The sequence below is a fragment of the Lissotriton helveticus genome, chromosome 7, assembly GCF_964261635.1.
Source record: "Lissotriton helveticus chromosome 7, aLisHel1.1, whole genome shotgun sequence".
In the NCBI taxonomy this organism is placed as follows: domain Eukaryota; kingdom Metazoa; phylum Chordata; class Amphibia; order Caudata; family Salamandridae; genus Lissotriton; species Lissotriton helveticus.
This window is the reverse complement of record NC_136068.1, coordinates 841,835,010-841,858,524: the sequence shown is the minus strand read 5'-3', so window position 1 is coordinate 841,858,524 and position 23,515 is coordinate 841,835,010. Positions and strand designations below refer to the sequence as shown.

Sequence of the window (23,515 nt, the reverse complement as noted above, 5' to 3'; positions counted from 1 at the left end):
CTACCTACTGAATGTTAAGTATGTAACTGGAACATGAAGATGCAAGCTGAGTTGTTTTATTTTTATTACTGTCATCTTGCTTTTCTTCTGTATTGTCCATCAATAACTGACCTGATAAGGTCTGTAAGGAAGAATTATTGTTATGTCTTTTGTTTATCATTTCAATAAAAATGATTTGAAATAAAAAAATAAAAAAAAACAATATCATTTTCAGATAAGGGATCCAAAGGCTGATCACTTTCAATAGAACTTACACGGGGAACCGCCGCTCCGTTATTTGCATAAAGGGTTGTGACATAGTCCACCCATGTTTGTTCTTCAATGGGGATAGGAAGCGGTCTTGTTCTTGATCTACACCCCTCACCTATAAGCGACCAGAACTGTCTCATTTCCCCATTAAAAGCAGCCTCTCTTAATTTTATCCAAATAGTATCCTCCTTCTTTCCGTAATTTCACTTGTAACCTTTTCCTCCTTTTTAATAAACTTACTTTGCGCGATCCTTCTGCCGATTTACGCAAGTATTGTTTCCTTACTAGCTTATTTATTTCTATATTAAGTAAACGTAGGGGACAAGAGGGTATTGCAAAACACCTTTTCTTATTTGGTTTCTTAGCCACCGAAATCACTAACTTCATAAAATCTTGGAAGCACACAGTTTCAAAACCTTGCCACATAGCAAGGTCATCAATTGCAGCGTCAAGAACACTCTCCAGATCTTGGTCAGCTTTTGTGTTCCAATAGCATCTTCCTGATTTCGCTCCAAAGCTTACCTGGTCACTATTAAGTGACCATTGGTCGGGTTTCGGAGGATTTATATTCATTGATGAAAAAATAATTTATGGTCACTAAAAACCGTTTCAGTAACCCTAAGATCCTTTAATAGGGCAAATTCAATTACTATAAAAAATAAAGTTTGGCTTCTTCTCAAGTGTACTGCTGCATTCTCCTTTGCAAGGGGCAAAGTTGCCCTTGTCTGACACAAACAAATGCGGGGTCAAATTCAAATTTCTGTCAGATCAAGCCATGGAAAGGTTGCCAACTCAGTTGTGGTTTGCGGGTACAGGCTTCTGCAGGACAACAGCGACTGGTTTTCATTTCGCAAAGTTTTTGCGGAAAAGTCTCCTCCTTTGAAGTCTACTTCACAAAAACCTGTTTCCATCCCTTCTCAATCGCAAACTCCCTCTCTTCTTTAGCTGGAGACTGCATCTAGTGGTGGACACATTTCTACAAAGTTCCAGCATTGGTCCCGCCCCCCTCCCTCCATCCGCAATTATACCAAACACTGTTACATGTCAGGAGAGACTTAGCCTATTTAGTAGAGATAACTTTTGCCCGCTCTGGTACTGCTCCCTCAGCGTCTAAAGTGCTCTATAGACTTTTCAAAGATTTTACCCATTTTCCCCCTTCTACTCATGGATCCTCAGATCACCCCCACAAACGGATTCTCCAGGGCCATCTACATTTTATGGTATGGTATGGAAGACTTCAGGTAAACTTGGCATGTCCTGGTAATTTTGGCAGATGCACTGGGCTCCTTTGACTCAATTTGGTTATAAATACCCCTGGGCTTACTGCAGTGGTTCCCAAACTTTTTTGACCTGTGGCTCCCTTGACCTAACAGGCAGTTAGCCGTGGCTCCCACCATTTTTTTTACCGGTGGGTGGGTGGGGGGGGTATGTACTTCCTGTTGTCTTCCTTAAAGTAATTGGGACGCAATGAAGGTATTATAATGGTTGGAATGCTTGAATTATTAATCTCATCTTTCACTTCACTCATCTATCCATCCTTTTGTCCATAAAACCCCCTTTCTCGCACTCAACAATCCTTACATCCACCCTTTCACTCATCCATCCATTCACCATTTCACTTATCAATTCATCCATCCATTCACTTGCCCATCATGTACCCTTTCATCCATCCATCCATCCACACACCCATCCACCAATGTACTCGCCCATCCGCTGCCCTTTCACTCATCCATCCATCCTTTCACACACCCATCCACTCTTTTACCCATCCATCCACCCTTCCACCCATACATCCATCTATTTACCTTTTCTCTCATCCATACTTCCATTCATTCGCACAAGCATCCATCCTTTCATTATCTATCCATTCTCCCCTTTCATTCATCCATTCATCCTTTCAGTAATCCATCCAGCCATTCAGACATTCCTTCACTTATTTACTCACCCACCTTTCCACATTATGAGCTGAGCCTTTGTCTGCAGAGTTGCAGGCAGAAGAAGCCTATCAAGAACGAACAACAGCAAGGGGTGGGGTGGTGGAGAGTTCACTATACCCCTGCACATAGGCAGACTGAAAACGTAGAAGTCATGAGCCACACATGATGCAGAGTGCCAGGATGTGAGGTGACTGTAACATGGTGTTGTTTGAAGGGCTTTAAGTGGTGTAAAAAAACTGGGGGGGGGGGGGTCTCTTCAAAGGGGGTGTTGGATGTAATTAAGAGCGTAGTTTAAAACACCTAGGCTAAAAATCTGCTCTTAGCATAGTGTTGCGCCCAACTGGTATTATGTTATTTCTGTCATTGCATCCAGATGTATAATACACAGCAAGTATCATTACACCAACAACAAGCCAGGACTATTGACAATGGTTGCTAGTTCCTTAAAATAACAAGCATTTACAATGCAATAGGTCTCCCAGCTTTAAAGTTTGAGCTATTGGCATTGTACATTACAATGTGTTACATTAATTTGTTATCAAACTCTGAATTGTTGTATAAAGATGAGTTGCAAACTGTCAAATGTTGCTGAATAGTAAGCAATGTTGTGAATAATATTGTTTGCTAGTCATCCTTGGGTACCAGAGTACTTCACTTGAGGCAGCTCACTACTCTGCACTCACTACTCTGCACTCACTACTCTGCACTCACTACTCTGCACTCACTACTCTGCACTCACTACTCTGCACTCACTACTCTGCACTCACTACTCTGCACTCACTACTCTGCACTCACTACTCACTACTCACTACTCACTACTCACTACTCTGCACTCACTACTCACTACTCTGCACTCACTACTCTGCACTCACTACTCACTACTCTGCACTCACTACTCACTACTCTGCACTCACTACTCTGCATTCACTACTCTGCACTCACTACTCTGCACTCACTACTCTGCACTCACTACCATAATAACAGAGCATTGGATGAAGAGGGCTGGCCGGAATAAATATATATAATATATCTCAAGGTAGTAAAGTCAGCTGCACTTGGCTAACGCCAGACCTAAAATGTATAGTAGTAAGTCAGTACGCAGCGCCTTTGCAACAAACAGCTGGACATCTCAAACTGCACTGACATGTATCACATTTTTTTGCATAACAATTGCTGATTCCCAATCCAAAAATAAATATCACATGCTTTATATAGCTCGGTGCAATAGGGAAAAACAGGAGCCTTTGTGTGACAAAGTACTTTAAAAGAATCAATGCAACCCTATGAAAGGAAAGAAAAATTGACTTTCATTTAGAGACTGTTAAGAGATGAAAGCTTTGCTCCCAATTTCGGAGAGCTCTCTTGTTGCACAGTTTAAGTACAAAAAGGCGCCAGAAATGTAACACCTATTTTAACATCTACTGATAATTGAAGTGCAGACAGTACTTGACCCTTTCCGGGTGTGTATGGTTCCTTGTCATATCTTGGTCCTGCCCGTCCCACCCAAAGGCAGGGTCATGCCAGTTCGCAGGAGACCGGCTGGGTGCCAAGCTCTGACAACCACCCAGTACAATAGTATTTGCCAGATCCTTGATCCGGATACACAGCCTGCTTGAGCTATATAAAAAACGCAGAGGGCGTTTCAAGCAAACGAAAATACGAACAGTTAACAGGAAAACATCTTCAGTACTATGCAGCAGTCAAATTCCTAGACGAAGTGCAGAAAGCCCAGTTGTATGCAGCCTGACAATTAATTGAAAACCGGGTCCCTCCAGTCCGTCCTTTTGCTCCTTCACATCTTTAGCGACAAGGCCACTATGCTTGCCACACTCTACAGACATGCGCTTGGGCATTTATTGTACAAAAGAATACACTCCTCACAAATGGGGATTCGGACTGACCGAAAGGCCTATCCAGTCAGCCAATTTAATCCAGTCTGTCGATGCCATACAAACGAGCGATCTGTACATTTGCCACAGAGGCATTCAAAAAGTGTACCATGATTGGTACGTTAAAGTCACTCTCATAGTACATGCGACTGAAAAAACAAAACGGGAGGATTACCTATGGTCAAATAAAGTTTCAGCAGCCTAACTAATGTGCTCTTCAGAACCTCCTGAAAGCCGTTAAACTAAAGTCAATACTGAAAGTGAATGGAAAGGTATTCAAAAGTTTGCCACCTTTAAAACTAGAGTCGACGAGAACCCAACAACCAGGGGGTATAAACATGGACAACACTTGACACCGACTTGAATTCTCTAAACGACGTTTTTTTTAATCATATGTCAGTAAAAAGCACATACCTTTGATTACTCAAAACAGCACAGTCGGCCTGATAACACAGATCATATCTGGACAAAATGGAACATGGCATGGGGTGCGCAGAAGGAAGCACAGAGAGAAGCGGGGAGTGGGAAGAATGGGGGTTAAAACTAAGTAAGAAGCGAGGATGTTAGATGAGGCAAGAGTAGGTAGAATAAGAAAGCTACACATTAAGGTAAATAAATGTGGGCTATACATGTAGGTCACGGAAAAAGTAAAGGAAAATAGGGTGATGAGAAGAGTGAATTGGTGGGAGACGAGGCAGGAAGAGACCCAGTGGGACGAGGATCAATAAAATGAGCAACACCGAAGAGAGCATGGAGTGGGGAAGCCCACCAGAAGGTAGTAGTAATGACCATATATATATAAAACGGGAAAACTGCGATCCAGTCTGAGTTCAGAGATGGCAGGGGGAGAGGATAGACACCTAGCAAGATCGGAGGAAGTGGGAGGGGAAAGGGAGGTGCCGTGCAGAGAGAGGAAGAGGAGGTGCAAGAAGAGGCAACGATAGGCAGAGGTAGGCAATAAATGAAAAAAAACACTCACTGAAAGTCTGCTTTCGATTCTGCGACTGTCCGCAAACCCAAAACAACGACCTCCTCCTCCCCCGAGGGCACGTCACCACGCACGAGTACAAAAACAAGACGTGCGCGCAAAACGAAACCTATGGTGGGGCGGGACTTCCGTTTTGTGAAGCCCGACCCCCACGGAGTGCCTGGAGGAGCAGTGGTGACGCGGGGCATGGGAGAGCCCCGCGGTCGGTCGGTCGGAGGCTGCAACAGAACGTAGTGCCGGTGAGCGGGGAAGGGGGGGATGCCTGTATGTGTGCGTGTATGTGTGCGTGTGTGTGTGTGTGTGTCTGTGTGTGCAACGGCGGGGGGGGGGGGGGGGGGGGGATGTCTCTCCGTGCGTGTATGTGTGCGTGTTTGCGCATGCGTGCAGGGGGAGGTGTGCCTGGGTATGCTTGCGCTTCCCAGGAGACAGCCACGGCGAGCGCGTTCGCGCGCGCGTGGCCTGCGCCGATCGCCTTTTGCGAAATGCACGCGGCAGGTGCTGTCTCCTGGGGAGCAGAGTCAGCAACAATAGATCTCCTGGCGGACACAGCGCTAACGTGCTGTTAAACGCCAGGAGACCTAAAAAAGCAGCAACCTTGGCTTTGTTGAATAGAATATTGAAAATACTTCAGTTCTAAAATGACGAGACAGAGAAAGAACGATAAGCCGTTCTTTTTAATAACTTGTTTTACAGGCTTCTTTAAATGAAGTGTTCTCTAACGTTGCAGCTTAGGCGTTTTACTTTTTATCTAACAGAATGCCCTTCTGTACACTGATGCAGGAGGCCGCCACATGCTTTAACACCCCAGACTGCCCGATTCTGTGTGTGGCAATCAGCGGCATACTGAATGACAATGGGCGGGAGGGGCTGCTCTTGTGCTCTAGGAGGAGTACGAGACAGCTCCATCAGCGGGGGTGAGGCCTCTCAAAGGGGAGCAGCGCTGCTCCCTGTGATGGCCAAAATTACAGATAAAAGGCGTATGGACGGTCCGTGAAATTTACTGTGCGCGGCGCCCCTGGCACCTCATTATGGCGCACCGGGGTGCCGCGGCGAACAGTTTGGGAACCACTGGCTTACTGGTTTATAGAACAGGAGATTGAACCTATATCTATCTACACCGCCTGTAGAAGTGGTGATTTTTTTTTATCTCAGAAGACATAGGCCTTAATGTATGTAATATACATCAGCAGTTTCTGCAGGTCAAATCTTTGTCAAAGGAAATCCACTGGGTAAACACTTTTTAGTTTGTAAGGTATAAAGAAGACCCATTTGCCTTAAAATTCCATCAAAACTGAAAGAACTCAGCTCTAGGGAACATAAAGGTGGTGCTAGACTTGTTACTCTCTTTGACAATTAATGAGTTACTTTCACCCCAAAAAAGTATATATATCAACCAAACTTCAGTGCTTTTTTTTTTTTTTTGTCCTCATTTGCCACAATGATCTGTTTCGATGATGAAGTTCAGTGGTATACGAACGGGATGCTGTCTCAGCAGATATCTTAGCTGGTGGGGTTCCAAATCAACTATCCAAACTCAACCCTCAGCTCCTCATTCTCGACCAACTCCATTTCACCAGACAGAAACCAATCATTAAAAAGAAAAATAAAGTGGAAGATTCCACAATAGTACCAGGCCCTGGGATGTATCCATGTGGCTTAATCATTGGACCCGGGGAAAAAGAAAAAAAAAAAAAAAACCCCGGAGATCAATGTGACCAGTTTAGTAGATGCCAAAACGCTTTTTTCTTTGAGTTACTAGACCTACCCAGGTCTAATCTGGAAACAGATAGAATCGAAGAATACCAGTCTTCTATTGTAGGGGGCAAAGGGTCTTTCCATCTTCTATTTCTATTTCTATTTAGGGGGTTTTATAAAGCGCTTGGTGACGCTCAACGGCGTGTCCCCGCGCTGAGGAGCAGAATTTACAGGAGCCTACAGAGCAGAATAACTTACTGTGCGAATAGTACAGTTTTAAGCTTAGCTCTAAAGATTGATTCTGATGGTTCTAATCGCAATGCCATAGGTAATTTGTTCCATCTAGAGGCTGCCAGGTACCTAAAGGATCTTCCTCCCATCCGTGCTCTAGACACTTTAGGGACAGCCAGGAGTCCTGGGCCGGAAGATCTCAGGGGGCGGGACGGCTCGTAAGATGTCAGCAGTCCTTTCAAAGGGAGAGGGGACCTCCCGTTGATGATCCGATGGCACGTGCATAGTGCTTTGAATTCTACCCTGCTTCTAATCGGAAGCCAATGCAGAGAACGGAGGGCCGCTGAAGATGCGGCTCTTCTGGGTAGTCTAAGCACTAGTCGGGCAGCGGCATTCTGTAAAACCTGTAGGCGGCTCAAATTCTTCTCCAAAGTCCCTAAATAGAGAAGATTGCCATAGTCCATCTTTGATGTGACTAGTGCATGCACCAGGGTTTGACGGGCTGTCACAGGTAAAAACTTTAATGCCTTCCTGAGACTTTTAAGGGTCCCGAAGCATGATCCAACCACCCGGTTGATCTGAGGGCCAAAGGTAAGGTCAGTATCAAACCATATGCCCAAGTTCTTTGCTTTCTGGCAGGGGATAGGTGTTGGACCTAAGCAGGACGGCCACCATGCCGACGTCCATGCAGATTGGCAACCCCCCACGACCAGCACCTCGGTCTTGCCTCCGTTGAGCTTGAGACAATTGGCAGACATCCAGGCAGCTAGATCTTGCATGCAAGCTCTGAAGATGTCCGCCGAGAGACCGGGTGCACGCGACAGGGAGATAACCATCTGCGTGTCGTCGGCATACGACACCATTCGGAGGCCGTGACTCTCTACTAAGGAGGCAATCGGGGCAACATAAAGGTTAAAAAGTGTTGGACTCAGGGACGAACCTTGCGGCACCCCCTGGTCCAAAGTGATTCGCTCAGAGTACTGATCGCCTTGCCTCACTTGGAAGCCCCGACCTGTAAGAAATGAATAACTCCATTTCAGCGCTGCCCCTCTCACCCCCCCCTCTGTTCAGACACTGTAGCAAGATGGAATGTGCTACAGTGTCGAACGCCGCGCTGAGGTCCAAGAGGATTAAAGCCATGGTTTGTCCCTCATCTGCACCCTGCCTGAAGGTTTCGGTAGCCCTAAGAAGGGCAGACTCCATAGAATGACGGGGCCGAAACCCAAATTGGGTGGGGTGAAGAAGGTTGTTTTCCTCCACATATTTCATTAGCTGTTTGTTAACCACCTTCTCTGCTACCTTAGAGAAATATGGCAGCAGAGAGATGGGACGTAGATTGTCCAACTTCTCAAAGCTAATGTTGGGCTTTTTGCGGAGGGGAAGCACCACAGCCTGTTTCCAATCCTCAGGTATAGAACTAGAACGGAAGGAGACATCTAGCAAGTGCCTGATATAGGGTTCGAGTGTCTCCAAACTGTCACTCAACCTTTTTGGGGATGCAGGATCTCGAGGGGAGCCAGATTTAACAGACCTGCAAATTTTAACTAAATCCTCCGTTGAGGGGATAGTGAAATTAAGTAGCAGATTTTGATCGGCTTCGTCTCCTATTAGATCTACAGGCTCATCCGCTACAGGTGGTGTATCGGGAAAAGCAGAGTAGATCTTAGACACTTTGTCACCAAAGTAGTAGGCAATGCGATTGCATGCTGCTACTGAGTGGTCTACGTCGTGAGTAGAGGTTTTAAGGGTGGCTAGGGACTTATATATGCTAAACAGTTCCCTGGCAGAATTCTCTGCCCCATGGATTCTGTCTGCATAGTATGTGGCTTTTTCTATCCGGATTTTGTTATGATAGATGCGTCTCTTAGTGAGATAAGCCTCCTTCAGCCGGTCATCGTATGCCACTCTCCATTGTCTTTCTGCTCGTTTACAGTCCCTTTTGGCGCAGCGCACCACCTTGCTGAACCAGGGAGCAGTTCTTTGTCTGTGGACACCTTTAGTTGACCGGCCCAAAGGGGCTGTGCAGTCCAGAGCAGCCGTGATGCGATCATTGAGCAGTTTATTTGCCGTTACCACGTCATTGCCTCCTGGGGGCCCTTCCCCGGTGAGAGCCTTATTGAATTCTAGCAGGGAGAATCTTGCCCACCTGCGTCGAGGGTAGTTGAGAGGGGTGGGAGCGATAACTGTTTGCTTGGGCAGTTGAATAACGAATGGAACAAAAATATGATCTGTCCAGGGCAGGGGCACTGGGGGTACAACCAAAACATCCTCCCAATTGGCAAATATAGGGTCTAGTAGGTGCCCACGGTTGTGTGTTGGGAGCTGCCCCTTTAACTCTAGCTGTAGGGTGTGAAGTTCTTCCAGGAACTCCACCGCTCCTTTGTCTAGTGGGTCTTCCAGGTGTGCGTTTAAATCTCCTAACAATAGAAACTTGTCCCTCCTTATCGCTGCTTCTGTGACACACTCTAGGAGATTGCCTTTGAATCTGGACATAGGTCCCGGTTGGCGAGAAACTAACAGACCTTTAACAGTCATGGTCCCATCGATTGTGATGGTGAAGACACCCGCCTCACATCCTGCCAGATTAACTGGTTCTAGTTTACAGGCCCATTGCTGTTTAAAGGCGATCGCAATTCCGCCTCCTCTGCCTACCAGTCTGTCCAGGCGTACCATCTGATAGTCATCTGGTAAAGCCTGAATGATATCTGGATCAGAGTTGGCGTCAAGCCAGGTTTCTGTAATAAACAGCAGATCAGGATGTTTATCAATGAGAAGGTCATGTACATCGTGTTTATGACAGCTAAGCGATCTCACATTAATAAGGCCACAGGACAGTGAGGAGTTGTTAGCCTTATTGTTTGCTGGCACCGTGCTGAAGCGGAATTGACAGTAACTACACCCTTCATTCTCCCCTACCCTTACGCTGTGATGGCCAGGAGAGCATTCGATAGAGGAAAAACTTACTAATTCACTCCTGCTCCAGGTGACTACCATCCGGGACAGGGGTTGGGGCCCTGGGCCGTGTCCGGTCGCGGACGGGCGCAGACGGGCTTGGCTTCGGCGCGCATCCGGCGCGCCCGCTGCGCCGTCTGGCCGGAATGCACATTATATAGGGTGTGAGGAGGGTGGGAGGGCGGCGCGACTAGAGCGCACCCCCAGCCCTACCTAAAATGGCGCCCACCGCCGCCAACCGCAAATGACACAAGACGGCTGGGCGAGGCAGAGGAAAGGGGTATGAGCGTGTGAAAGATGTTAGTGTGCCTGGCTAAATTCCCCAATTAAAATTTCTATTTAGAACCCCCAGGTGAAATTCCTAAAAAACGCTGTCTTTACAGTTCAAAACACAATATCACCAGTAAATATTCCAGCAAGTCGAATCCAGATAAAAGCGCTCGCAGCCCTTCTGCATATCTCCCTCCTAGCAAGCAAGATAGAATAGAAAACTAGCTTCTTCTCTGAGCTTTGAAGATCTTCCATAATGCCAAAGATGATCAGTGGGAGATCGAGGACTATGCTCGAGTTCAAAGATAGGGACAACGTTCTTTTTATGCCCTCCCAAAAAGTTGACAGATCGGGACACTCAAAAAACATATGACAATCCGAAGCAGCTACCTCACCACATTTAGGACATGCTACCTGGCTCCCCTGTGTAAATTTCGAAAGCCTTAATGGGGAGTAGTAGGCCCTATGAATAGTAAAGATGTGATTCCTACGGAGCCAAGATGGTTTCACTACGTCCCACAACATTCCACAGGATAGGCCCCAGAGGGTTTGTAGATTCCGTCCCATTATAGTTGATGACCAAAGGTCTTCTGGTAGTGAGAAATCTCCGTCTCTTTCCTCCATAATCAAGTTATACCAAGTTGAAATTTCCTTTTTAGCGGGAGGTTTATCAACCAAAGATGCTATTAATGGACTGTGACCTCCTATAGGGAATTTATTTCCACGCGTTGTGCGGGAATTGTATGCTTGGGACCAGCTGTCTATTTGTAAGTATTTAAACCTAGCAAAATTTATACCAATGGTGTTTCTAAGATACTCCCATGGAAGTAGCTCTCCTTCTGTAAACAAATCCCCCCAGACAGTTAATCCAGCTTCCTTAATTGGTGTCGATAGACTATCTCTCAACCAGGTGGGGGTCTCTGGGAGATCCCACAGTGAAGTCCTACTATTGTAGTACCCTACCTTAATAGCTTTGTTATCTGTGCCCATAACTTGGCAAATCCTTGCAGAATCTTCAACTTAATCTTTTTTAAAAACTTAGGATCTCCAAACTTAAACAAAAACCCTGAATGACTAACCCCTTCAGTGCTTGTTGTCATTTAAGAGTGTTGTTTCGGACATTAGGGACTTGGATGTAGATAACAAATGTTTTTCCTCCAGAAGGGTAACTTTCTATATTACATGATGTATGTAGGAAGGTGTATATCTGACTATGGTTACCCCCAACTTTTTGCCTAGTGTTTTGCTGGTTTTTGACTTGGTTGGCCTGGGATCCTGCTATTCAGGACCCCAGGCTTCCTGCTCTCTCTGTTAAAATGGACTCCATGTACCTTAGGTACATATCTAATTGGTACTGGGCCACCGTATCAGTCCCTGTACAGTGTACCTTAGGTATCCAGGGCATAGGTGTACCCAGGGCCTACCAGGGGCTGAAGCATGTATTATGCCACCCCTGGCTGGCCATCTAAAACGGACACAACTGGCTGCAAGACAGCTGGGGCAAGGTGGTGTAATCACCCTTTGCTATAGATATAGTATACCTATATCTAACCCTAAAATGGACACATATATTCCCATCAGTCACTCCTATGGCAGGCCTTATCAATCCTGAAGGCAGAGTGCTTGGAATTATGTGAGATGGTGCTCTGGCATGAGCTGAGCCCGTCTGCAGCTTGCGGAACCAAGTCCTAATAGCTGTTCCATGATAACGCTATACCATATACTCTTAAGTGCATTATAATCCTCGCGGTTAAATGCTAACTCTGGTATAACATTATCAAAACATGTCGAGTAAGGTTTCATACGAATTGGAATACTACCCCCTCGCCAATTCTGGCGACGGGGGTAGCATTCCACCCTTCTAGAGGGACACGACATGTAGGTAACTGTGAACCCCGGTTAAAGTTAACTCGAGCCTTGGCACAAGTCTGACCTCCTGCTGCTGGGAGTCCTTCCAGCGAGGGCGGCTTGGACAAAGGGTTTCCTGCCTTGGGAGGTGCTAGCACCACCCCAGACAGGATTTTGTGTATTGGGTAGGATAGGCCTGAAAGGAATGAGACATGCCTGGGGCACACAAGGTGCCCTGTGCATACACCGGTTCAAACCGGTTGCTGGGGCATCCCTGCCCCAGGTCTGGCGGGAAACCGGACAAAGGATAGGGGGTGTAACCACCCCCCTTCCTGGTCCCACCCAGGGGAGGGACCTAGTCCGTAGTGCAGCCCCCTTTAGCAGGATAAAGGTAGGAGCTGGTACCATTCCAAATTAGATTAATCCTGAATTACTCTACAAGAAGAAACTCTGGACTTCGACGTTCTGCTCCACAGAAGAATGAAGAAATCTCCATTGTGGGCAAGGAGTGTCCACCCTGCAACTGCAGGCACCATCAAGCGTCCAGCGGCTTCCCTTTGTCGTCTTCCTTCGAGGATCCAGACGTCAGAGCCCGATGAGACCCGGATTCCCAGACCTCTCCGACCTCAACCTGTGGTTCTGAAAATCCGGATTCGTGTAATCGTTCTGGACTCGAGAATTAAAACTTCGTCGAAACATGACGAATTTGGTATCAAAAGACCGAGAATGATGAGTACATCATGTACATATATTTTCAGCATATTCGAGTGACTATTTCACCTCAAAATCGTCATTTGCGTTCTGAACCCTTGGCTTCCATTTATGTGTTGCCCTTTACATAGGCCTTAATCCAGTTGAATTCAATTCCACAAGGACACATACTCCTTAATCGACTTTTCCATGACCTGTGCAAGTTGGAACCATTGCCCCAGGCCGAACTCGTTAGGTCAGTTCCCCTCCCAGTGGCCGAGCAAGATAGCATCTAGGCTCAACAAGCCATAAAACCATTTCAGCGCGCACACCTGCCGTATCTTGCTCACATCTGTCTCTACTCTTTTGCTTCACTTACTTTATGATGGGGAGGTGCCTGTTTTTATTGGGGGTCCACTGATATCTGATGAAATGTTGGGCCTTGCCAAGTGATTTGTTGTAGGCAGCACGACGTGAAATATGTACATGTCATCATGACTCTGCTTTTCTTTTGTAAACCAATAACTGTAAATGACATACTACAAATTCGAAGAATGTTTGCCTGAAGCTGAATATTCTGTATAAAGAGAGAAGCCTGACTTTGTAAATTCGAGCAGTCTCCTGAGAATATACTTCCCCGTGTTGTACTTCTAGGACACTTGTTACATTGGTTGCAGCCAATAAACAAATCTTTGACTTCACCTAGAAGACTGAGTTTCTGTGGTCTGGATCAGGAAGAACCCGAGGTCTCTGGGTGTACCCTGACACCGCTGGGTTACCGGTTCTGTGCCAGTTCTTAAAAACCCAGTACCTCAACAGCTGAGATCCGTGGGTGCGACGAGACACGTGGGACCGGCCATCTTGAAAGAAACTGCACTTCGCTTCCAGAACGACTCCCGAGGTAAACTCGACCAAGTGCTTTGGGGACTGAGAAGCCCCAGCCCCAAGCAGCCCCTGCACCGAAGATCAGCCCTCCAGCATCCACGAGATCTGCGTGGGGCCCTTCTGCTTGTCTGCTGCTCGACGCGTTGTCTGGTCACTTGCCGGCTGGCTAGTGACCTAGACAACGAACCTTTGAATCTTTGCTGCTGGTCTGGTTGCTCCAGACTGGCCCTTGCTGACTTCCAAAAGAGGGGCACCCCGGACTCTCCTAGTCCGCACCAGACGTCTTTTCCACTCACCGCGTGGGTTGCCTTTGCCAAGGCCTGTTGATTCAAATTCCAGATCCAACACCGCCAACAGCGAGAGCCTGCATGGGACAGCTCGTGCCTCCATCCTGGTCGTCGAAGACACCTCCTGGTCCACGTGCCTGCAGAGTCAAGCGTCCACTCTTCACCTGATCGCGACGACAGCACCTGGTTCCTTCCCGGTTCCACACCGGTCACTGGCTAGTGACTTTGAACACTGTCCCCTCTGCTTTCAGGTCCTCTTCTTCACCGATCCACCCTTGGATCGCACCGGACATCTTCCTCCTGATCGCCTGCAGCATCTTTTCTTTCAGGCTCCATTGACTTCAACGCGAGAACCCGACACACTTTGGCACCTATGCACGCGCAGCCCGTGGGTGAGGTAACGAGAGCATTTTGGTGCTCAAGGGTAGTTTAACTGACCTAGTGTCCAGTTCCACAGTCCTTTTAGTCCTAACTAGTCAGGATTGTCCGTACTCACCTTTAACTTGAACTGTAGTGTCCATAGACGTTGTTACGCATCTAGTGTGTGAGTTCACACTCTGCACACGCGTTCCGTGGGCCTCCTATTACTTACCTAGAGTTAGTGTAGCGTGGTCCCATCGATCCTACAGCCTCTGGACAGCTCCATTCCTTTTATCGACTCTCACATTCCACTTACTTAGTATATGGTTTGTCGTGCCCCTAGGGCACCATTGTAATTTTGTGCGACTTATAGTATTTTTCGTAAGAGATTGTCATGTGCTTAGCCCTCTGACCTCATAAAGAGTTCAGAGGTGTTGTTATTAATAAATATACTGTTTATTTTCATAACAACCTGTGTGGTGTCCTCTCATCTGGTATTCAAGGGGTTATATTGTGGTAAAACAGCTGGCTTCACATGCCAAAAGAGTTTAGCCTAAGACTGCTTTGTCCATGCTACCATTAGGATAGCTGGTCTATAAGGTTGACTTACAACCAATCACCATAAGGGTTGTTTGGACTGATACAAGGTGATCACTAGAACTAGTGAGCATCATATATCAGGCCAACTTCTCACAATATTCAAATTCATCTTTGTCTTCAATGTTCTATCCAGCTTTCCATGATTGCAAAAAACGATGGTCTGGTTTATGATTAAGGCTCCCTGTTTTCCGTTTTTACAGATCCATACAGACAGAAAACATTCATTTTCTTGTCTGTATTTATTTTTAAATGTGGATAAAAACGGAAATTGGCTTGCTTTTTGAGCAATTCAAAATACTGTCTGTCATGCCAATAGACGTGTGGATTGGTGGGGGGGTTAAAAAAAGTAATTTTAGTAAAGAGGTTTAAACAGTAGATGTGCACAAGGTTGATACTGAAATGTGCATATTTTCATATTAGTTCACTGATTTATCTTCAGCACCTAAACATGGCAGGCATTTAAGCACGAGTGCATATTTATTGGTTAAATAAATGTGGAAATATACTGATTTCAGCTTAATTTTTCCACAAAACACAAAATTAGCACAAAAAAAATAAGGATAAATACAGACGGGAATGGCAACAACAACAAAAAAAATACCTCCCCAACACCGGGAGCCCTATTTATGAAGTTATGAAAACCAAACTTCTGTTTTTCATCCTCCCGATACCTTTCAGTTGCTAATATTCCACAAAAAAACCACACCAACTTGTTTCCCCTTCTACTCTGGCTTGGGGGTGGGGGGGGGGGGGGGGGTCAGATGGAACATAGCTGAAGCAGGCCTTAATGCTTCCCTTTTTCGTGCCAATTCGATCAGAAGGATTACAGAATCCAACATTTAATTTTCATTGCATTTGATCGACTGGAGGTCATTCTTAAAGCAGCAGATTGAGAAATTCTGAATTAGTAGTAGTAGTAGTAGAAACAAGCTTTATTTCGATATTTTGCACATATCTTAAAAAGCATTACAAACACACATGTATATATTTAAAAAAAAAAAAAAGAATAAGTACAATATAAAAACATTTCATTTCATGATTTACATGCAACCGATATGGGCAGTAGAAGAGGTATGCAATTTACTAGTGGTGTACTACTAATAGCTTAAGAGATCTGATCCGCCAGGCCCAAGCCAGGAATTTAGCTAAACAGAAAGCAAACAAGGGGCGGGGGTCAGATCCACAGTTCGAAGGACACACTTCATGAGTTGACTTCCATAAGTGAGGGGGGGGGGGGGGGGTTTAACTTCGAGCACCTCCAAAGGGAAGACAGTGACAATGCTAGAAGATTGTGGTCACTATCGACCGTTGTTGAAACCTCCATGTCAAGCAGGTAGGCCCAAAGCTTATAGTTGAGGAGAATGTAATCGATCCGAGAGGTGTGACCGGCCCTATTGAAAGTGTGTGCCCCGTTGGGATCAGATTTGGATCTGCCATTAGTTGCCCTTAGACCAAATTCCATACAGAGGGCATTAAGATCTATGGCCCCCTGTGACCATTTTTTGATAGGGTTAAGTGTTAGTAGGGGGATGCCTCTCCTAGTGTCTTCCTCCCAAGTGTCTAAAATGTCCTCGCTAGAGAGAGGCTCAAATGAACAATTAAAATCCCCTGCAAGTAGGACAAGAGAGTTGGCATTGCAAGTTCCAAGTTCTTCTTCTAGGCCTGTCTGTGACAACATGGATACACCACCCCTTGCCCCCCTTAGATAGACATTAATTTTTCCAGATTTTTCCCCCCCAGACCTTTAACTAATAGTCTCTGTAGATCGGGGGAGTTTGTGGATAAGTGCCTGATGGAGAGGCCCAAGGAAATTCTAACGCAGATTAAGAGGCCGCCTGAAGGGCGCCCTTTAGATCCGGATGATCGAAGAGCAGGGACAAAGTATGTGGTATAACCCACCTTATGACAAGGTTCAACGCACCAAGTTTCCTGCAATAAACAAAACCCAAAAGATTCAACAACGAGGTTCCAGTCGGGGATGTTAAGATTACGTGCAAGGCCTGCTACGTTCCAACTCAAGATCCGGAGCGCAGTACCCGCAACAATGGTCCCAGTAGCCCTCGCTCCCGAAGATGGATCAATTACTAGATTAGGCTCAAGGTTCCTATCTGGAGATAGCGACATAACATCCGCTATAAGATTATCCGCTTTGGGATATGACCCTGTCCCAGCTATAAGTTTGTCTTCCGTGGAAGCTAATACAGGAACTGCCCTATCACAATGAATTTGAGTGAGTGGGGGCAACCATAATGGAGAGTTAAATTGGGACGAGATAATTAATTGCTGTGCTACCTCCTGGGTAGCATTGCTCGTAAGCCCCGTGTCAGTTTCTGCATATAGGTTAGAGTAGTCAGATGGATAACAAGTGGGAAGGTGGAGAATTGGAGTGTTGGGCAATGCCCCATCGGGTATTACCAATTCACACAGGACAGGGCTACACACAACTAAACTGCTCTCAGGAATTGGTAAAACCAGAGTTACTGGTGGCAATTTGGTCTCGGCGTCATGGGCTATAGAGGGAAGCAGAGAGAGTCAGTCTACCTCCTCTAAACAGCCAAATCTGTTTGCGATTGTTGTTCCCTGCCACCTCCTGTTGGAATAATGCCGATCCCCACTCACCCCTCCACGAGCCGGATATCGGGGGTGTGACCACTCGCCGACATAATTTTGGGCTGGACGCGGGGGGGTAAAAGAAGGTTAAGGGTCTTGCAGCAATGGAAGAAGTCTCCTCTCTAATGTTCCAAGAACTAATATGTTGTGCTGTCTGTGGATCTTCAAAAGAGACCACAATACAGTCACCTTCGATAGATTTACGTGAGGGTCCTATCCAGGGAACTCTGCGCACCATTAGGACTTTGCTTCTCAGGTGACTTGGGAGCTGCCTATTAGTGTTCAACCAATGGATAACCTTGTTTTTGAGGGACCAGTAGTTTTCTTGGATGGAGCTCCCCAATACGGGAACACCCGTTAATACTACCACGAAGGGCCTTGCGTCAGGGGGTAGGTCTATATACCCCCCGCGAAAATTTTCAGCATTCCGTAGTCCCTGCTTAGTAGAGTGATTATAATTAGTTGTGTTCACCCTTTGGGCAACAGCCTCTTTAGTGGATTTAGTTGGCTGTTGTGAGTACTGTGGAAGTGACTGGGCAGTGGAATTGGTGAATTTAAGATCAAAGCCTTTAGTGCGTGGTTTGGGTAATGGCTTGCTAGTGGGCAGTGCAACTGGCATAATAATGGGTGTGTCCTTTTCAGGTATGGGAGGCCCTTTAACGCTTTGCAGACTAAGGCTTGCTAGATTTAAAATACTTTTTTCCATCTCTAAAAGGTGGTTTTCAATGCGGGAGAGTCTAAGGTCTAGCGGGGTAAGGAGTTTTTTTTAATGAGTTCCAAACTATTTCTAGGAACTCCTCATCACTTCCCCCAACTACACTTGGTTCCCCCCCAATATTCGCCTGTAAGATGGCAATATCAGTTGGGCGCAGGCTTGGGCAATTCCCAGCAACGCTTGGGAGGACCAAGTCTTGGGCAACAGAACTTAGTACTGCTCCCGGATTGGGTCGATTAACGTCAGTTGGGCAATGTACCCTAGCAATTTTGGCCTTCTTCCGCGTGAAAGCAGACATTGCATTGCGTTTCCTTTTATGAACTGAACTCTTTTGATGGGGACCCTGGGAATTAACGTACTCCTCAATGATGCTAGGAGAAATCAAGATAGGGGCTGTGTCTGTGTCAGTAGCATCACCCAGGATACTAGCATGCACAGGAGAGGTAATGTTATTTTGTACTTTGAGGGAACTGGGGGTCAAAGTGGGCCTTGGTGATAAGGGAGGAGTTTTGTGGATCTCAGCATGGGTTGTAATTAGACAGGGATTAGGTTGGTATTCGGGGCTCTTAACTAATGCTATGTGACCTAGGGAGGATTTCTTAGACGTAGCAAAAGTTTGGGACAATCTTCTAGCAGCTTCAAGGTCCAGAGATACACGTTTTTGCATTTTTGAGATTTCGTGATCGATGGCTGTATTTGTTCTGGTAATGAAGTCATCCAGAGTTCCATTAACCAACTTTCCACCCTTGGCGGCTTTACTACGGGTAGCCCGTGTGCACATACTGTTAGAATAGTTAGTAGCCTGCTAAACACTGGAAGGGTTTTAAAAGGAAGGAGTGCTAACTAGAAGGCTGAAGAACCAAGGGGATGGGGTCCAGTTCTGAATTAGATTCTCTCGACCAATGTCCAAACGATTGCTCATGTTTCTTGCAATGTAAAGCACAGCTTCGAAATTGTCATAATCAAGCCTTCGGGCTTGTAATAGATTGGAAATCTTCACCTCCCATGTGTCAGGATGTTTAGATTCTATTAAAGACACTGAGGCAAAGAATATTCCACCCACCTCTTACCGGTCATAATTATTTTCCTCCTTTTCAGTTTGAACACAATACAGTTTGGTAGTGGAGAGGAAGTTGGTCAATGATCATTCCTGCACCCTATTCCTTCAGTGTTGGACTTTTCAATTCAAGACTCACGTTTTCACAAACTGTTTGACTGCAAGCAAGTTGTTACAAGTTTTCTAAGAATTACCTTTCAGTTTTAAACAAAAGGGAGGTTTGCTGCTCAGAGATGGTTATAATGACCAATGGCCAGAATGGTGGCGTGAGGTCATCAAGCACACAAATATTGGCATAAGCTCATATGTATGGTGTAATGTTTTCTTTCATCCATGCTCCATTTGCCATATATCTTTTTGCTGCTATATTTTTGTCAGTAAACAAAACCCGCTGCTATAATTTTGTCAGTAAACAAAACCTGCCCTAATCTTCACCCCTACGTTTTTAATTGAATCAAACCCTACTGGTCTATTAGTGGGAGAGATTTCCATCATCTACCTGGATATCAGAGTTACACTATTTGCTAAAAACATATCTACATCTCAAAGCATTAAGAGCAGAAACATCTTCCAAAATAATAAAAAGAAAATCCCCAAAGTTATGGGCTTGATGTTGCTGCAAGTGTTAGCTCAAAATTCTCTTAAATTGCACCCCCACATCTCAGCTTTCACATAAGCCTAACTACACTATCTGCATCATCTAGATTTCTACATAAAATAAATAGTGAAATACAATGTCATCTTATTTACAAGTGTAAAAAAAAAAAATCCTGACTAAGAACTTCGTCAAGTGTTGCTGGCACTAGTACGGTACAGAATGAAATAATGTCCTTGGCCTTTGGAGGCAGCAAGATACTCAAGACAGTACTAACACATTTTACTCCATCTTCTTGTTGGTGAGAATGGTGGCAGTCATGGACGGAACAATGCAGGGAAATACTTTGCATACCTTTACCGTGCATTGTTTATCCTGCATTTTATTAGAGCGCATAGGCTTTTACAACGTGTGCCTTTACCATGCGGTGTGTAATATATATATATATATATATATATATATATATACACACACACACACAGTGTATTTGTGGTGAGAGGCCCCCACACACCCGAACTTACCTTAAATGCATGGTAAAGGCATATGTTGTAGAACCAAATGCGTTCTAAAAACATGGGTGGTAAAGGTACAATGTGGTAAAAACCTCATTGTAAAGGCTGTTTCTCATCATGGACTAGGCTAATAGGAGCACATCATCACATGGAGAGGACATTCAAAGCGAGCTCTGTTTGTATAGTATACTGCTAATAATCCTCTGGCAGACAAGAATCAAAGTGTGTTCATATGCGCTAGGTCACACTAACAGGTGGAGATTCATCGGAAATATAATGCCTTGTTGCTTCTTACATTGAGAGCATGTGTATACGTGTGTGAAATGGATAGGAAAAAAAAAAAAACACACACCAAGCATAGACGTCCATTACACCAAGCCAACTAGCAGTGGCAAATACAACAGATTATAAGTAGCTACCATGGTTTCTCGTTAAAAAAATAAATGCCACCAATGAGCTTAAAGGATGTTAAACAACAGTTTTATAAACTATTTAGATGCTATTGTTAATTTTACGAAATATACTGTGTTATTTTGCGCCTCATAACACATGAATACAAAAATGGAAAAAAGAACACCCAAATAGAATCTGTGCTTGCTGGTCAGTCACTTTTACTACTACTCCCTACGAGTTAATAGCAAAAGGGAATGCAAACCCAAAGCAAATATAATTTTAACGCCTGTTTCTATGCGCTAAAGTAGAAAATAAGCAGCACCTTTTGCTCAGTGTTTCTCCACAATTACCAGGGCGCTGTAAGCAACTTTCGCCCCTCACCTCCAAAACAAGTTGAGACACAGACCAAGAGGGTAGAGGCAGACGGAGATGGCGTCTATGTATAGCAGCTGGTCACAGTAAGTGTCCTTGGCATAATGTCTGATACTTTCCCAATTTCTTTATTGTGCAGTAGCCTCCAAAGAGTCTATTTAACAACAGCTTCGTATGTTACAATTTCCAAACATAACATGATAACAGCACCAAATAAGCTTAATGAACTGAAAATATCGGCTGAACAAGAAGGCCGGGCTTGAAGGGTCATGAAATATGCAAAGTGGTCATGGGGAGGTGTGTGCAGAGGAAGAGAAACCTTAAGGAGAGGAAGAGCCTTACACTCTGATGATACAGTTAAGAAGGAAAGCCTAATGTCCACCTTTTCCGGTCACGATAGGGATAATTAAAAACATGTAATTTAAGTGACACGCCCTGCTCAGGCACACCATGCAACAGAGGCCATGGGCAGAATACAATGTGTTATCTATTTTAACTGTGTACATATTTTAAAAGGTGGTGTTTTCAGTTTAGTAAAGTCTATCAGCGATACTTCACATGCCGTTTAAGTCAGCGAAGGAACCTACACGAATTTATTTAGCAATGTAAGATACAGGGTTTTACAACTCCACAGAGGGAAATGATGTGGATTGTTTGATTCCCCAAGGGTAAATGTGCAGAAACATGCACCGCCTTCTCCAACAAAGTCAAGTAAATGTACAAATTGTATTCGGTAATAAAAAGGTAATATGCCTCGTTTTATACACTAACGAGATTAAACGACCATGTTAATTTATTAAAGAGAGCATACATTCTTTTTTCAATTAATGAAATTGCGCAATGTATTTTATCGTCAACAATGTAAAACATTCAGTTAGCAATGGACCAATAAACAGTTGAATTCACTAATGAAAAGACACGTCCTGAGATGCATGATAAAATTAGCAATTCCAGGAACAGAATGGCCTGCACTGTTTATTCAACAACGAAATGGAATGCGCACACCACTAGTCAGCAACATAAAGGAATGTGCACGTTTGGCCCCCCATAATAGAAAGGGGGGGGGCTCCTTTGCTTTTAGTAACACAAAACGTCAAACGTATTCCACCAAAATGAATATGCACAATTTTATTCACAAGTGGTAAATCCTAATTGTGTTCTATAAAATGCTAGTGAAAATCTCTACTTATCAGATGAGATTTTCAAAAAGCATGAAAACCAGTTCATCATTTGGTGACGGGGCACCCAATCCACCCCTGCCACCTTGTCGGCCCTTTAATATCAAAACTCCTGACAAAAAAAAATGGGATTGCCTACAAATGTGCTCCACAGAAGAAGCGACCCGCGGGTGGAATAGGAGGTGTAAGAGAGGCGTCTGTGTGTTATTGGGGCGCGAGCACAACCCTTGAGCACCCCGGGAAATGTCTGGCACCAGCAAGATCAGCACTCAAAACATCCCAAGAATGAGGAGACGCCCCTCCCAGGCCGCGCGTCCCACCCCACAGCCGCCAACAGAAACCCCCAGTCCAGTCCCGGCGCACGCGGGCGCGCAAACTTCTCCAAAGTCGACGAAAACAGCCCAAAGTGAAGCGGCTGACCCGGGACCCCGACTCCGAGCCTGGGACGGGGCTCCGGAGCCAACTGGAAGTAAACAGCGGCGGCGGAAGCAGAGCCGCCGGGCCACAGATGTCCGGGTGGATGCAACGCGGCTCGGCTTCAGAGAGGGGCGCCCCCCCGCCCGGCAAAGGACATCCGCCGCCCCCACAGGCGCCCACCCAAGCTGCGGCGTCGACCTACCTGGCGAGGGGTCACACGGCCACAGCGCCCGTGCCTTGCCGATCCCGTGCGCCGCTTTGTCTTTCGGGCTCGTCGGTGCGGGCGGGGCACGGACTTGGGAAATGGGAGGCGCTGGCTGTTCCCGAAACTATCCCGACGGCCGCCCTCCAGCAGGAGGCTCCTCTGCGCAGGAATGAACCCGCCCCGCGCCCGTCACCGGAGTGCACAGCCCAGGCAGAGGAGAGCGGAATCAGCAGGCGGACGGAGGGCAGCTGGGAACACAGGAAATGAATGATCTCGGGCCAGCGGGAGGAGCAGCTGGGCCGGGAGCAGTGACTCAGTGCCTCCCCCGCTGGCACACCCTTTCAGGTGTGTATGGGCGCTCTTCCCCTCCTTCCTGAGCCTCCGCCCACGCCTCAGGGCCCTGCCCACCCGCTGAAACTCTGCTCCGTGGCCTTGCAGGCGCTGTCCATTGTCAAGGGCCGGTGGTCCCTCTGCTTGTGCCACCATTTGTCTTTAATGCCGCTAAGAACGACCATTGGCGACCATTCTTTTACAAAATACCGAATTTGGGCGAGTTTCTTTCCACAGCGTTGCTGTCCAC

The 23,515-nt window shown here is 45.9% G+C and overlaps 1 protein-coding gene across 1 annotated transcript in view; it reads right to left on the bottom strand.

Annotated features, from left to right (window-relative positions):
• The window catches only part of CTNNA1 (catenin alpha 1), a 420,641-nt gene extending 397,353 nt beyond the window's left edge, over positions 1-23,288 (bottom strand). The window contains exon 1 of the mRNA XM_078653347.1: positions 22,933-23,288. The gene's annotated coding sequence lies outside the window, so the exon portion shown is untranslated. The remainder of the gene's footprint in view (positions 1-22,932) is intronic.
• Between the last annotated feature and the right edge of the window lie 227 nt (positions 23,289-23,515).